At 42.9% G+C, this 16,050-nt stretch overlaps 1 long non-coding RNA gene across 1 annotated transcript in view; it reads left to right on the forward strand.

The window, feature by feature from the left end:
• Positions 1–16,050, forward strand: part of LOC138417317 (uncharacterized) — a 54,920-nt gene that overhangs the window by 16,522 nt on the left and 22,348 nt on the right. The gene's annotated exons all lie outside the window — the stretch shown is intronic.

The raw sequence follows: 16,050 nt of genomic DNA on the forward strand, positions 1-16,050 counted from the left end.
TTTTCTTGTTTCTCTGCCTCCCTCTAGAGACTCAAGTCCAGAATTACGATCTATATTATGCTTTAAACCAGTGTCGTCATATTCTAAATGTATTATATTCTCTATACCAGTGTGAGTGGTAAGGGCTTCCCTGGTGGCTCAGTGATAAAGAACCCACCTGCCAGTGCAGGAGATGTGGGTTTGATCCCTGGGTTGGGAAGATCCCCTGGAGGAGGAAACGGTAACCCACTCTAGTCTTCTTGCCTGGAGAATCCCATGGACAGAGGAGTCTGGTGGGCTACAGTCCATGGAGTTGCAAAGGGTCAGACACGACTTGGTGACTAAATTAGTAATATGTATTGTATATTGTACGTATATAAATGAAACAGTACACACACACACACACACACACACACACACGCTTTTTGCAGTAGGAAGTTACTGCAAGAACACAGAAACTGCAACAACCACCAAAAAAGCCAAGTCTTATCTCCTTCCTTCCTTTTCTCATACATCCCTGATAAAGCGGAACACTGTAGTATACAACCACCAAGGGCACAAAGATAATAGCCCGGCTCAGGTTTCTACCTCTGTGTTCTTTTTCACCTGCCTAGGACACTCTGGCAACCCCTCTGTACCAAAGGGAAGAAAGAGTAAAAATTAAATCCCAAACCAAAATAACAGCAGCAACAACAAAAAGAGGATTTAGAATTTCAAAGGAAGAGTGAAAGTAAAAGTTCAAAGGAACTGGAATTCCCTGGTGGTCCAGTGTTTAGGACTCTGCGCTTTCACTGCAGGGGGCAAGGACTGAACCCTCACACCCTGCAGTGGAAGGGGAGTTAAGCTGTTGCATGCCTTGTGGTGTGGAAAAAAAAAAATCAAAAGCAGAGAGGAAGTAATTACTCTTTCCGTTTTTTATCTTTCTCATATAGAATTGAGAGATTTTGCGCTTGGGACTCCATAAAGGAGCTGGGGCAACTTTTTGCTGGTTTTCTGCACATTCTCTGTATCTATAGATAGATAACATGACTGACTCAATGGACATGAGTTTGAGCAAACTCCAGGGGACAGTGAAGCACAGGGAAGCCTGGCATGCTGCAGTTCATGGGGTCACAAAGAGTTGGATATGACTGAGCAAGTGAATAACAACATTATATCCTGACCACATTCACCCTTCCTTTCTTCCCTCCTCCCAGCTCCTTCCCCTCCTCTCTCTAATCTCTCACTACTGGTTTTGTATTTCATATTTTATCTGCCCTGCCAGGGAAGCCATCAAGCCAGCTTCACCCCTGAGGGTTGCTCTCTCGCCTACAGACATCACTCACCTCTGCGCTAGAACATTTTGTTTCCAGCAATTTGCAGATGGTAAACACTGAGAGGCAGGGAAGGGCGGGAGTCAGACCTCTCAATGATACTGTCATCAAATAAACACTGAGGAATTTGCTACCAGCCAAGCATGGGCAGACTGTCTTGGTGATGCCTGCCACTCAGAAATCAGGAAAGGAGGGCAGGGGTTTGAGCATGCTCACTTTACACCAGGACTGAAGTAGCCTGATTCTACTATTTTCTACCCAGAGCCTAGCTTAGCAGCCAGGTTTCCATTACTACTGTGTTGTCGCTCAGAGCCACTAAGTGTCCCTGGACCAAGAGTTCCTGGGTCTCTCTCCGCTTACGGCTGGCACTGGCGGATCTCAGACGAGGTATTTGACAGCCAGAGAGACCGTGCTGGGACTGTTCCCCATGCTAGGGACTTGAGGGAACTTGGGGAAGCTACCATATGAATGTTTCATTTGGAATGCTGGGGGCTTTTTATCTGTGTACCTCTTAGGATTGTACCCAAGGGCACTGGACTGCCGTTCGTGTTTCTCTCTATAGCCATGGCTGAATTATGTGAATTTATTTTTGTGTTCCCCATGCCTGGGGCATGGTTCATGCTAAATAATTGCTTATATCAAGAATGAATGAACATACCATAAAACTCCAGGAGGAAAACAGGCAGACCTTTCTTTGACATAAATTACAGCAATATTTTTGGGATCTGTCTCATCTCCTGGAGTAATGGAAAATAAAGGAAAAATAAATGGGACCTAATTAAATTTAAAAGCTTTTGCACAGCAAGGGAAACCACAAAGAAACTGAAAACACAGCCTATGAACTGGGAGAAAATATTTTCAAATGACAAAACCAATAAAGGCCTAATTTCCTAAATATACAAACAACTCATACAGTTCAGTGTCAAAAAAACAACCTAATCAAAAAATGGGCAGAAGATCTAAACAGACATCTCTTCAAAGAAGACATACAGGTAGCTGGTAGGCACATGAAAAGATGCTCATCATTAATTATTAGAGAAATGCTAATGAAAATTACAATGGGATATCACCTCATACTCATCAGAATGACCATCATTAAAAAGTCTACAAATAACAAATTCTGGAGAGGGTGTTGGAAAAAAAGACGCAAATATTAATTTTGTTCTGACTACAGTTTCTAGGCCAACAGATGCATGTGACATGAAGGGTTTTGAGGAAAGTCTTCATGATTTTCTTATCTTTATGGTGAGAAATAGGACATAAAGGTACGTATGAAGAAAAAACAGAAGATACCGGGTTACAGATGCAAGGAAAAAAAAAAAAGACAAACTTTCTATAAAAAGTACCCATAAATCTGATAGCCTAGAGACAATTTTTAGCCATTTCGGTCACAGTTTTAGTAGTAAGAATAAAAAATACAGAATTTTACTCTTTTTTTTTTTTTTGCTAAGGTGGCATGCGTGTCTGCTCAGGCACTTCAGTCATGTCCAACTCTTTGTGACCCTATGGACTGCAGCCCACCAGGCTCCTCTGTCCACGGGGATTCTCCCAGGTTGACATTCCCTCCTCCAAGAGATCTTCCTGGCCCAGGGATCAAACCCGGGTCTGTTGTCTTTCCTGCATTGACAGGTAGACTATTGCTGAGCCTCCAGGGAAGCCCTTGTCAAGGTTAGTTAAAGGCAAAATCTTTCCTGTTATTAGGGAGCAAGAGCGTGACCTTGTAGGGAAATGGAGGCAGGTAACAGATGGAGGACTTACTCAAATTCCTGCATAAAGTTCAGATGAAAGGTCCCTTTAGTGCCAAGCTCTATGATAGTGGATTCCATTTTCCATATGTATGTGTGGGTACAGAGCAGATCTGCTTGTTCTGGGCAGTTGTTTTCCTTCTGGCAAGTCTGTGCATTGGATAATTCTGTGTTTGGCCTTTTCTTGGGCTTTCACAAGCTGTTCTTCTCGTCTGTGTCCTGCCCCCTGACCCCCATCCCCTGTAGCCCGTCCCTGGGCTTTGCCTGTACTCTTTCTGGCTGGTCTTCACTTAACACACTGAAGATAACTAAATGTTAATTCCCCAATGCCATTGGCATCTCAGCCCTGGAGCTCTCAAAAATTTTCTGATCCTCGAAGTTAGCTAAATTCATCGTGGTGATCACATGCGTTTGCAGTGTACGGACATGTCAAGTTGTCGTGCTGCACAAATAACATGGGTACAATGTTTGTTTTTTGAAAATATTTATTTGGCTGCCCCAGGTCTTAGTTGCGGCATGAAGAATGTCTTAGTCGAAGTATGCGGGATCTAGTTCGCTGATTAGGGATCAAACCTGGGTATGCTGCATTGGGAGTCCAGCGTCTTAGCCACTGTCTCCAAGGAAGTCCCTAACAGGGATACAATACTTTATGTCAGTTATAGCTCAGTAAAAATAACAAACAAAAAAGATGTTTAACAGTGAAATGTTAAACTGGTTGAGTGGGAAGGCAAAGTTTTTGGAAGACGGAATCTGCCTGGTGTCTTCTGAACTACCCCTAATAGGTAACTCAGGTTTTCATCCGGCTTTTCCAAAAGGGTATTTGCAAGAGTTTGGGTGGAGTAGGGGGTGGAGAACGCTACTCCTGGGGGCACCAGGCTCTGAACTGACATTGCCGGAGTACCAGCTACTTTCCCAGACTGCCCATGCTCCTCACGGAGCCCCTGGGAACAGCGACAGCCCCAGCATCTAAGGCATCCGTTGCCAAGGAGACCCTCTGGCTGGAGCCATGACTTCAGCTCGGTGGCATTCCAGGTCAGGCACGTTCGCTGCCTAGAGCTGGCATGGCCAGGGGCCATCTTCCACGGCTGCTTGACCATTTGTTGTGGGCCTGTTCATATTTTATCAAAGTGGAGGAAAAGCATTAAAGAGAACTGTGCCCTTTGAAGCTGAGATTGGTTTGTAAAACAGCAAAGTCTGAAGCATGGTGTGGACTTCAGACGTACATTTCAGAAGATCCTTGGTTTAGAAAGTCACAGCAGATGGAGACTGTAGCCACAAAATTAAAAGATGCTTGCTGCTTAGAAGAAAATCTGTGACAAGCCTAGACAGCATAATAAAAAGCAGAGACGTTACTTTGCCAGCAAAGGTACATATAAAGCTATGGTTTTCCCAGTAGTCATGTATGGATATGAGACTTGGAACATAAAGAAGGCTGAAGGTCAAAGAATTGATGCTTTTGAACTGTGGTGTTGGAGAAGACACCTGAGAGTCCCTTGGACTGCAAGAAGATCAAACCAGTCAATCCTAAAGGAAATCCTGAATATTCACTTGAAGGACTGATGCCGAAGCTCCAATACTTCGGCTACCTGATGCGAAGAGCCGACTCATTAGAGAAGACCCTGATGCTGGGAAAGATTGAAGGCTGGGAAAGAGAAGGGAGCGATAGAAGATGAGATGGCTGGATGGTATCACCAACTCAATGGACATGAGTTTGAGCAAGCTCCAGGAGATGGTGAAGGACAGGGCAGTCTGGCGTGCTGTAGTCCATGGGGTCGCAAAGAGTCAGACACGGCTGAGCAACTGAAAAGCAACATGTTAGAACTGAAAAGAGTTTAGAAGATACTTATATCAAACACCATCGTAAGATTATTCTTTTAAGCTCCAGAACTGTGTTCTAGTCCAGTCTCCAGGTTACTTTTTAGGGCATCTCTAAAAGCAGTTTCCACAGTGGAGCTGTGTTCTTTGGAGCCTGAACCTGTGAAATAACATTAGCATAAGTCTCCCTCTAGTGTCTACAATTATAATTGCAGAGTCAATTAACTCAGAATGTCTGGATGCAATAAGAAACCTAAACACAGTGATCATCCTTTTAAAGGAGCTTCCCAAGTGGAAAGTTAGTGGTAAAGAACCTGGCTGCCAATGCAGGAGACGTAGGAGACATGGGTTCAATCTCTGGGGTGGGAAGATCCCCTGGAGGAGGGCAAGGCAACCCACTTCACTATTTTTGCCTGGAGAATCCCATGGACAGAGGAGCTGGCGGGCTACAGTCCACAGGGTTGCAAACAGTCAGACGTGATGGCAGCAACTTAGCATGCACACCCTTTTAAATGAAATAATGCAGGTCAGCACCCAAGCCCTCAGAAAATGGTAGGATTATTTCCACATGCAGTTTAGAAACTTTGACAAGTGTTGACAGTGAGATTTGGTTATCTAGAGTTATATCTGACCACCTAAGTCACAGCACCTTGAATGCAAATTACTCTCCTCAATAATTTTACCAATTTATACCCTTAAAATTATTTTTTAACCTTTTTATTCTGTATTGAGGTGTACAGAATAATAACAATGTTGTGCTGTTTCACAACATTGTGGTAGTCTCAGGTGAAGAGAAAAGGGACTCGGCCATACACACACATGTATCCGTTCTCCCCCAGACTCCCCTCCATCCAGGCTGCACATAACACTGAGCAGAGTTCCCTGTGCTGTCCAGTAGGTCCTTGAGGTTATTCATTTTAAATACAGCAGTGTGCATTTATACTCTTTCGAACAATGTCTAAGGGTTCCCATTTCCTCAAATACTCCCCAATCCATGTCTGCTTAAATTCTTCGGGCCAGTCTGATGTGAAATGCTATTTTATATTTTAAAATCAGTTCTCTCCTCCTCAGCAGAGAGGTTAAGCATGTTTTCATACTTTCGCCATTTGATTCTCCTCTCTGTGAATAGCCTGTTCCAATCCTTGTTCTAGTTTCTACTGATTCAAGAGTGTCTCTTATTTGTATGAGCTGTTTGTTTATAATATATAAGAAATTGCCAGTGGCTGTACAGTTTCTTCCAGTGTGTGACTTATCTTTCACTTACCTTTTAATGCAAATAGATTTTTTAAAAAAAAAAGATCTTTCGATGTGGGCCATTTTAAAGTCTTTATTGGATTTGTTACAATACTGCTTCTGTTTTTTGTTCTGGTTTTCTGGCTGTGAGGCATGTGGAGTCTTAGCTCCCTAACAGAGATCAAACCTGCACCCCCTGCACTGGAAGGCAAAATCCTAACCACTGAACTGCCAGGGGAGTCCCTCAAATTCATATCTATATGTGTTTTTTTTTTTCCGTTATGGCTTGCTTTATCTTGTGATGTGTTTAAGTAATCCCTTTTTTACTGTTAAGACAGACAAATATTCTACTATTTGTGCTTGAACGTTGAAGAGAATTTTCATCTGCAGTTAATTTTTGTGTATGATGTGAGGCTGGGAACTAATTACACTTCTCTATGGATAATCGCTTATCCGAGGTCCATTTATTGAATAGTAAATTTTTCCCTGTTGAAGGCAATGGGCCATGGGGTCAGATTGCCTGGGTCCAAACGCCGGCTTCCCTTCTGGCCAGCAGTGTGATTTCACAGCCCCTTTTTCATCTTCAGTTGAAAACCCGCATGTAACTCACCTCTATATGTGTGAGCCCTCCGTAACCGAGGCTCCTCCACTTCTGCGCTGCGCCATCCATGTATTCCACCAGCCGGGATCCTGTAAATAGTACTGTAGTATTTACTATTGAAAATATCTGTTTGTATGTGAACCCATGACATTCACACCTGTGAATGAAGCAGGGCAAAGGCTAATAGAGTTTTGCCAAGAGAACGCACTGGTCATAGCAAACACCCTCTTCCAACAACACAAGAGAAGACTCTACACATGGACATCACCAGATGGTCAACATCGAAATCAGATTGATTACATTCTTTACAGCCAAAGATGGAGAAGCTCTATACAGTCAACAAAAAAATACCAGGAACTGACTGTGGCTCAGATCATGAACTCCTTATTGCCAAATTCAGACTTAAATTGAAGAAAGTAGGGAAAACCGCTAGACCATTCAGGTATGACCTAAATCAAATCCCTTATGATTATACAGTGGAAGTGAGAAATAGATTTGAGGAACTAGATCTGATAGATAAAGTGCCTGATGAACTATGGACTGAGGTTCATGACATTGTACAGGAGACAGGGATCAAGACCATCCCCATGGAAAAGAAATGCAAAAAAGCAAAATGGCTGTCCGGGGAGGCCTTACAAATAGCTTTGAAAAGAAAAGGAGTGAAAAGCAAAGGAGAAAAGGAAAGATATAAGCATCTGAATGCGGAGTTCCAAAGAATAGCAAGGAGAGATAAGAAAGCCTTCCTCAGCGATCAATGCAAAGAAATGGAGGAAAACAACAGAATGGGAAAGACTAGAGATCTCTCCAAGAAACTTAGAGATACCAAGGGAACATTTCATGCAAAGATGGGCTCAATAAAGGACAGAAATGGTAGGGACCTAACAGAAGCAGAAGATATTAAGAAGAGGTGGCAAGAATACACAGAAGAACTGGACAAAAAAGGTCTTCACAACCAAGATAATCATGATGGTGTGATCACACACCTAGAGCCAGACATCCTGGAATGTGAAGTCAAGTGGGCCTTAGGAAGCATCACTACGAACAAAGCTAGTGGAGGTGATGGAATTCCATTTGAGCTATTTCAAATCCTGAAAGATGATGCTGTGAAAGTGCTGCACTCAATATGCCAGCAAACTTGGAAACTCAGCAGTGGCCACAGGACTGGAAAAAGTCAGTTTTCATTCCAATCCCAAAGAAAGGCAATGCCAAAGAATGCTCAAACTACCGAACAATTGCACTCATCTCACATGCTAGTAAAGTCATGCTCAAAATTCTCCAAGCCAGGCTTTAGCAATACGTGAACCGTGACCTTCCTGATGTTCAAGCTGGTTTTACAAAAGGCAGAGGAACCAGAGATCAAATTGCCAACATCCGCTGGATCATCAAAAAAGCAAAAGAGTTCCAGAAAAACATCTATTTCTGCTTTATTGATTATGCCAAAGCCTTTGACTGTGTGAATCACAATAAACTGTGGAAAACTCTGAAAGAGATGGAATACCAGAGCACCTGACCTGCCTCTTGAGAAACCTGTATGCAGGTCAGGAAGCAACAGTTAGAACTGGACATGGAACAACAGACTGGTTCCAAATAGCAAAAGGAGTACGTCAAGGCTGTATATTGTTACCCTGCTTATTTAACTTCTGTGCAGAGTACATCGTGAGAAACACTGGGCTGGAAGAAGCACAAGCTGGAATCAAGATTGCCGGGAGAAATATCAATAACCTCAGATATGCACATGACACCACCCTTATGGCAGAAAGTGAAGAGGAGTTAAAAAACCTCTTGATGAAAGTGAAAGTGGAGAGTGAAACAGTTGGCTTAAAGCTCAGCATTCAGAACATGAAGATCATGGCATCTGGTCCCATCACTTCATGGGAAATAGATGGGGAAACTGTGGAAACAGTGTCAGACTTTAATTTTTTGGGCTCCAAAATCACTGCAGATGGTGACTGCAGCCATGAAATTAAAAGACACTTACTCCTTGGAAGGAAAATTATGACCAACCTAGATAGTATATTCAAAAGTAGAGACATTACTTTGCCAGCAAAGGTCTGTCTAGTCAAGGCTATGGTTTTTCCAGTGGTCATGTATGGATGTGAGAGTTGGACTGTGAAGAAAGCTGAGTGCCGAAGAATTGATGCTTTTGAACTGTGGTGTTGGAGAAGACTCTTGAGAGTCCCTTGGACTGCAAGGAGATCCAACCAGTCCATTCTAAAGGAGATCAGTCCTGGGATTTCTTTGGAAGGAATGATGCTGAAGCTGAAACTCCAGTAGTTTGGCCACCTCATGCAAAGAGTTGACTCATTGGAAAGACCCTGATGCTGGGAGGGATTGAGGGCAGGAGGAGAAGGGGATGACAGAGGATGAGATGGCTGGATGGCATCACTGACTCAATGGATGTGAGTTTGAGTGAACTCTGGAGTTGGTGATGGACAGGGAGGCCTGGCGTGCTGCAATTCATGGGGTTGCAAAGAGTCGGACACGACTGAGTGATTGAACGGAACTGAACTGTACACCAGAGGCTTTCCTTCTCTTTTGTTGGCTGTGTGACTTGTCAGCCTCTCTAATCTCATGAGCCCAATCTCTCATAATAAATCTCTTCCTGTATATTTGTACACTTCCTGTGGGTTCTCCTTATGCAGAGAACCCTGGTTAATACAGGTGCCATGACACTAATAAGATAGTTCTGTGCAAGGCTAATAACAGTATGTTCATCTGAGGGTCCAGGCACCCTAGGCATCACTGTTAGAAAGGCTATTCATTCATCAATGCCAAGGCAGATGAGAAACTAGAATTCTTTTTAGCAACGCTTTTCTAGTACAATATGCAAATGGTTGGTTGACTTAGTTATAAGATTAATGAGGATGTTTCATGCTAGTGGGGAGATACTCATTTTAGGTTTGATGATTTAATCACAGTTAATTAGTTGTACTTGCAGCTACAGAGTAGAATGAACGAGAGACTGGAACAGTTGCTTTGATGAGATGACAGTCATAAAGTTGAAAGAGACGAATACATGTTGAACATGCGAAATGGTGTAACTTTTACTTTCTCGGAGGTAAAATGAACACCCTTTGAAAAGACATATGAGTGAAGTTTAAAAACCGCAGGCACCATATATTTTACAAGTCCATAAAGAGTAATCATTTCTAACAGATGGCTCTGAAGGATTTAATAGTTCACCCACCCAACTGTCCGTTCCACACATTCACTGAGCACCTCCTTGGTATCAGGCATTCTGTCCATCCCCAGAAGCATGTGCATTTTCAGGCCAAGAATGGCAAGACAAAGTTAAAAGAAGGACACCGATGGGCAAGGGATGATAGTGGTGAAGCTAGACATCGAGACACATTTATGAAAGTGTGTGTGTGTATAGAGAGAGAGGGAGGGAAGGAAGAAAGGGAGGGAGAGAGAGAAACAAAGAACAAAGGAGAGAGCCACTGGAGGGACCCGTGTATGTATGGAAACTTGGGAAATGATGGAATGGCATTATAAAGCAGTAGGGACACATTTAATGTCTATAACTTAATCAGCGTGGACATATGCATACACCTCTGAAACCATTACCATCATCAAAGTAATAAACATCCCTCCAAAACTTCTTTCTTGCTTCTCAGTCATCATTTTTGTTTGTTGATTTGGTTGGTTTTGATGTTGTTTTAAGAACAAAACACAAGACCTACCTGCTTAGTAAATGTTTAACTACATGAGCCAATTGAGAATACCATGTTTTTAACTGTAGGCGCTATATTGTACATCAGATCTCTAGGACTAGTTTTCACATTTTCACCCCAAATCTTTAATTTCCAGGATCACTGCTGACTATTATGAACATCACCACCTGCTCATCTTGCTTTCTCAGCCCAGACCTCCTCTTTTCCCGGTTTAAGTAACGATCCCTAATATCTGCTCATGCCAGAAGCTTGGGACTTGCTCTTGGTGTCTCTCTTTTCTACTCTGACCATAGTTTATCACCAAATCCTGTAAATCCCATCTCTAACATATAGTCCAAGTTTATTTTTTCTGTCTTTACAGTTGCCTCCCCTCTATCTGGGAACGTGCTTCCTGCCTGATTTCCAAGTTTTATTCCTCTCCACTCCAGACTATTGTCCCTATATCACATGGAGCAAGATTTTATTGTTGATCAATTGCTAAGTCATGTCTGACTCTTTGAGGCCTCATGGACTACAGCACCCCAGGCCTCCCTGTCCCTCAGCATCTCCCAGAGTTTGCCCAAGTTCATGCCCATTGAATCGGTGATGTCATCGAACTGTCTCATCCTCTGTCACCCTCTTCTCCTTCTGCCTTCAATCTCTCCCAGCATCAGGGTCTTTTCCAATGAGTCAGCTGTTCGCATCAGGTGGCCAATGAATTGGAGCTTCTGCTTTGGCATCAGTCCTTCCAGTGAGTATTCAGGGTTGATTTCTTTTAGGATTGACTGGTTTGATCTCCTTGTTGTCCAAGGAGCTTTTATATATGCGTATAAATCTGATCTCATTACTCTCATGCTTAGAATTTGCAGTAACTTCCCATTGCAATGAGAAACAGCATTAGCTTAATACCACCTAGAAGCCACTACACATTGTGCCCCATTTGTATCTTTTAACTCAAGCTCCAGCCACACTGACCTTCTTCCAGATTCATCAGTGTGCCATCCTCTTTCCCACTCCAGTAGCTTCACAATCGCTCTTTATTTTGGTGGACAAACTCTTCTTCTCTTTTTCAAACAAATCTGATAAATGCCTACTTGCTCATCAAGTCTCCGTATCACTTCCTACTTGATCTCCTATTTAAAGAATCATTTCCTCTTGTTCTTTCTCATAAATCCTCTTTGTCCTCCTCCTCCTCCTTTACAAAGCACTGAATGTGATCACTCACTGTACATGCTTCTGTTTGCTTAACCAGACTGTAAGCTCCATGTGCACAGAAAACCAGTGTCGGTTTTTTTTAGGGTGCGTCCTTGTGTTATTTAGTCGACGTGCTGTTGTAAGAGAAGATCTCTAAGTGCCAACATAATAGAACTTCATTTATTTTGGCTCATGTTAAGTTCAAAATGTATGTTCTTTTTTTAAAAATTGAAATACAGTTGGCTTACGATGTTGTGTTATTTTCTGCTGTACAGCAAAGTGATTCAGTTATATATATATATATATACATACATATATATATATATATATATTCTTTTTACATTCTTTTCCATTATGGTTTATCACAGGATATTGAATATAGTTCCCTGTGCTCTACAGTAGGACCTTGTTGCTTTTCTATCTTTTATATAATAGTTTGCATCTGCTAACTGCAAATACCCAATTTATCCCTCTACTGCCCTCCCTTGTCAACCATAAGTCTGTTCTCTATGTCTGTGAGTCTGTTTCATAGATAAGTTTGTGTCATATTTTAGATTTCACATATAACTGATATCATAAGGTATGTCTTTCTATTTCTGACTGCTTAGTATGGTAATCTCTAGTTGCATGCTGCTGCGAGTGACATTATTTCATTCTTTTTTTATGGTAAGATTCCATTGTATCTACGTACCACATCTTTTTTATCCATTCCTCTGTTGATGGCCATTTAGGTTGTTTCCATGTCTGGGCTATTGTGAATAGTGTTGCTAACATAGGGTGCATGTATCTTTTAAAAAATATTTTTTTATTTGGCTGCACCAGGTCTCTGTTGCAGCATGTGGGACCCTTCATTGCAGCATATAGGATCCAGCTCCCTGCTCAGGGATCGAACTACAATCCCCCACGTTGGAGAGTGCCGAGTCTTCGCCACTGGACCACCAGGCAAATTCCCATGTAACTTTTTGAATTATGGTTTTGTATGGAAATACACCCATGAGTAGGATTGCAGGATCATATGGTAACTCTACAAAATGTATGTTCCTGATGGAGAGTTGGTTGGCTGGAGAATTCTGCTCCATGCAGTATCCAAAGTACCAGGTCAGTAGAGGCACTGCCATATTCAATGTGTGACTTTGGTAGATGCAAGTGTCATGGTAGACAGAAAGAAGAGTGTGGAGGGGGGTGGTCCCAGGATGGCAGAGGAATAGTGTGGAGTGACCACTTTCTCCCCCACAGATTCATCAAAAGATCATTTGAATGCTGAGCAACTTCCACAAAACAACTTCTTAATGCTGGCAGAGGACACTAGGCACCCAGAAAGGCAGCCCATTCTTTTCAAAAGGAAGTAAGACAAAATATAAAAGATGAAAAGAGAGGCAAAAGAGTTAGGGATGGAGACCAGTCCCAGGGAGGGAGTCATGGAGGAGAAGTTTCCAAACATCAGGAAACCCTCTCACTGACTGGTCTGTGGGGAGTTTTGGAATCTCAGAAGGCAACATAATTGGGAGAAAACAAACACACACACACACAGAATATGTGCCTAACTGATACTCCCAGCAGAGAAGTAGCCCAGACACTTGGGTCTGCCACCAGCGAGCAGGGGTTGAACAGAGAGGTGTGGGCTGCCTGCTTAGGGTAAGGATGGGGCCTGAATGCCCTGAGGACAATCTGAGGGAGCTAACATGAGATAGCAACCCAAACTGGGGGATAGCCAGAGAGGGGAAAAAAAAAACTTTCCCATGAAAGGCTCTAACCTAACGTGCAGCCTGGCCAGCTCACAGAACAAAGGATTGAGTGAACAGCAAAGGAGAGCTAGCTGGCTGTATACAGGCCCCTCCCCACTGCTGGAGGCAGAGAGGCAGGCGGGTGACAGCCAGAGTAGGAAGGCAAGGGGCAATCTCAGCCCCAGAGACCAGAACCCTCCACCAAACTGTGAGCAGGCTCCCAGTTGCTAACTAAGTCTTCCTGGAATCCTGGATGGTTGACATCCAGCAGGAGGGTCACAGTCTGAGATCAGCTCCCCAGAGGGGAGACACGCAGCACACCTGAGAAGGTGCTCTTGCAGAGCACCCAGGAAACTGAGTGGCCAGGACCAGGGAGGTGATAAGACACACACCCCACCTGGGACAGTATGCTCACCAAGCACCTGGTTTCCTGAGCTGCTCGGACCTAGGAAGGGCACAAAACACACACCCAACTGAGTCTGCGCCATTGCAGAGTACCTGAGAACCTGAACCTGAGTGGCTTAGATCTGGGAAGTACTTGAAATGCAGGGCCTGCTTTGGATAATGCCCTGCAGAGAAACCTGGAGCCTGAACAGTGTAGATCGGGAAAGCACATGCAACGTTGAGCTGGGGCAAACCCAGTGTGGTCCATACACCATGAGCACTCCCCACTCACGCTAGTGATATTTGTTTGCAGGGTACCTCCCTCCCCACAACACAACTGAACAAGTGAGCCTAAATAAATGACCACCTTTATCCCCTTGTGTCAGGGTGGAAATTAGACACTGAAGAGACTGGCAAACAGAGGAAGCCAAAGTAAACTAAGAAGAGAGAACTGCCCTGGAAGTGACAGGTGCAACAGATTAAAACCCTGTAGTTAACATTGACTAAGCATTGGAAGGGCCCTATAGACTTTGAGAAGAAGTACAAGCTGGAACAAGGAACTATCTGAAACTGAACTGACCTCACACTGCCCACAATAGCTCCAGAGAAATTCCTAGATATATTTTAACTACTATCATTTCTTAATTAAAAATTTTTTTTATTTTTCAGTTCTTTATTGTTCTTTTACTTTTCATTTTTATAACCTACTATTACCTTGCTTAAAAAAGATGCTATTTTTAAAGCAAATTTCATATAGATATATATTTCATAATCTTTGTGATTGATTTTGTTTTGTATTTTTAATATTGTATTTGCAAGAGTCTAACCTCCACCCTAGATTTTTAATCTTTGATTTATGGTATTTGTTATCAATTTTGTACCTTTAAGAATCTAATCTGCAATATCCATTTTCACTTAGGGCTGTGATTACTGGCTTGATTGCTCTCTCCCCTTTTGACTCTCCCTTTTCTCCCCCAGGTCACCTTTATCTCCTCCCTCCGCCTTCTCTTCTCTGCTTAACTCTGTGAATCTCTCTGGGTGTTCTGGGCTGTGGAGAACACTTACGGAACTGTTTACTGGCTAGATTGATATCTCCCCTTTTGGCTCCCCCTCTTCTCCTCCTGGTCACCTCTATTTCCTTCCTCCCTCTTCTCTTCTCTTTGTGTAACTACAGGAGCCTCTCTGGGTGTTCCAGACTGTGGAGAGCACATAGGGATTTGATTAATACCCAGATTGCTCTCTCCCCTTTTGATTCCCCCTCTTCTCCTCCTGGTCTCCTCTATCTTCCTCCTCTCTCTTTTCTTCTCCATGTAACTCTGTGAACCTGTCTGGGTGTCCCTCACTATAGATAATCTTTCATCATTAACCTAGATATTTCATCATCTGTGCTGTATGGATGGAGATGTCTTGAGTCTACTGTAAGAATAAGACTGAAAGCCAGAGGCAGGAGGCTTAAATTCAAAACTTGAGAACACTAGACAACTCCAGACTCCAGGGAACATTAATTGACAAGAGCTCATCCAAAAGCCTCCATGCCTACACTGAAATCAAGTTCCACCCAAGAGCAAACAAGTTCCAGAGCAAGGCATACCAAGCTAATTCTCCAGCAATGCAGGAACACATCCCTGAACCTTAAAATACAGGCTGCCCAAAGCCATGCTAAGCCCATAGACACCCCAAAACTCACTACTGGACGCTTCATTGCACTTCAGAGAGAAGAGATCCAGCTACACCCATCAGAGCACTGACACAAGCTTCCCTAACCAGGAAACTTCGACAAACCACTAGTCCAACCCCACCCACAGGGAACAAGCTCCACAGTAAAGAGGAACCACAAACTTCCAGCTTAAAGAAAGGCTACCCCAAACACATCAACATAAACAAGATGAAAAGGCAGAGAAATATTCAGCAGGTAAAGGAACATGATAAATGTCCACCAAACCAAACAAAAGAGGAGGAGCTAGGGAGTCTACTTGAAAAAGAATTCAGAATAATGATAGCTAAGATGATCCAAAATCTTGAAAACAAAATGGAGTTACAGATAAATAGACTAGAGACAAGGATTAAGAAGATTTAGGAAATGTTTAACAAGGACCTAGAAGAAACAAAAAAGAGACAATCAATAATGAATAATGCAATAACTGAGATCAGAAGCACTCTGGAGGGAACCAACAGTAGAATAACTGAGGCAGAAGATAGGATAAGTGAGGTGGAAGATTGAATGGTGGAAATGAATAAAACAGAGAGGAAAAAAGAATCAAAAGAAATGAGGACAACTTCAGAGACCTCTGGGACAATGTTAAAAGCCCCAATATTCAAATCATAGGAGTCCCAGAAGAAGAAGACAAAAGGGCATGAGGAGATAATAGTTGAAAACCCCTAAAATGGGGAAGGAAATAGCCACCCAAG

Source organism: Ovis canadensis, chromosome 13, assembly GCF_042477335.2.
Source record: "Ovis canadensis isolate MfBH-ARS-UI-01 breed Bighorn chromosome 13, ARS-UI_OviCan_v2, whole genome shotgun sequence".
NCBI classification, from domain to species: Eukaryota; Metazoa; Chordata; class Mammalia; order Artiodactyla; family Bovidae; genus Ovis; species Ovis canadensis.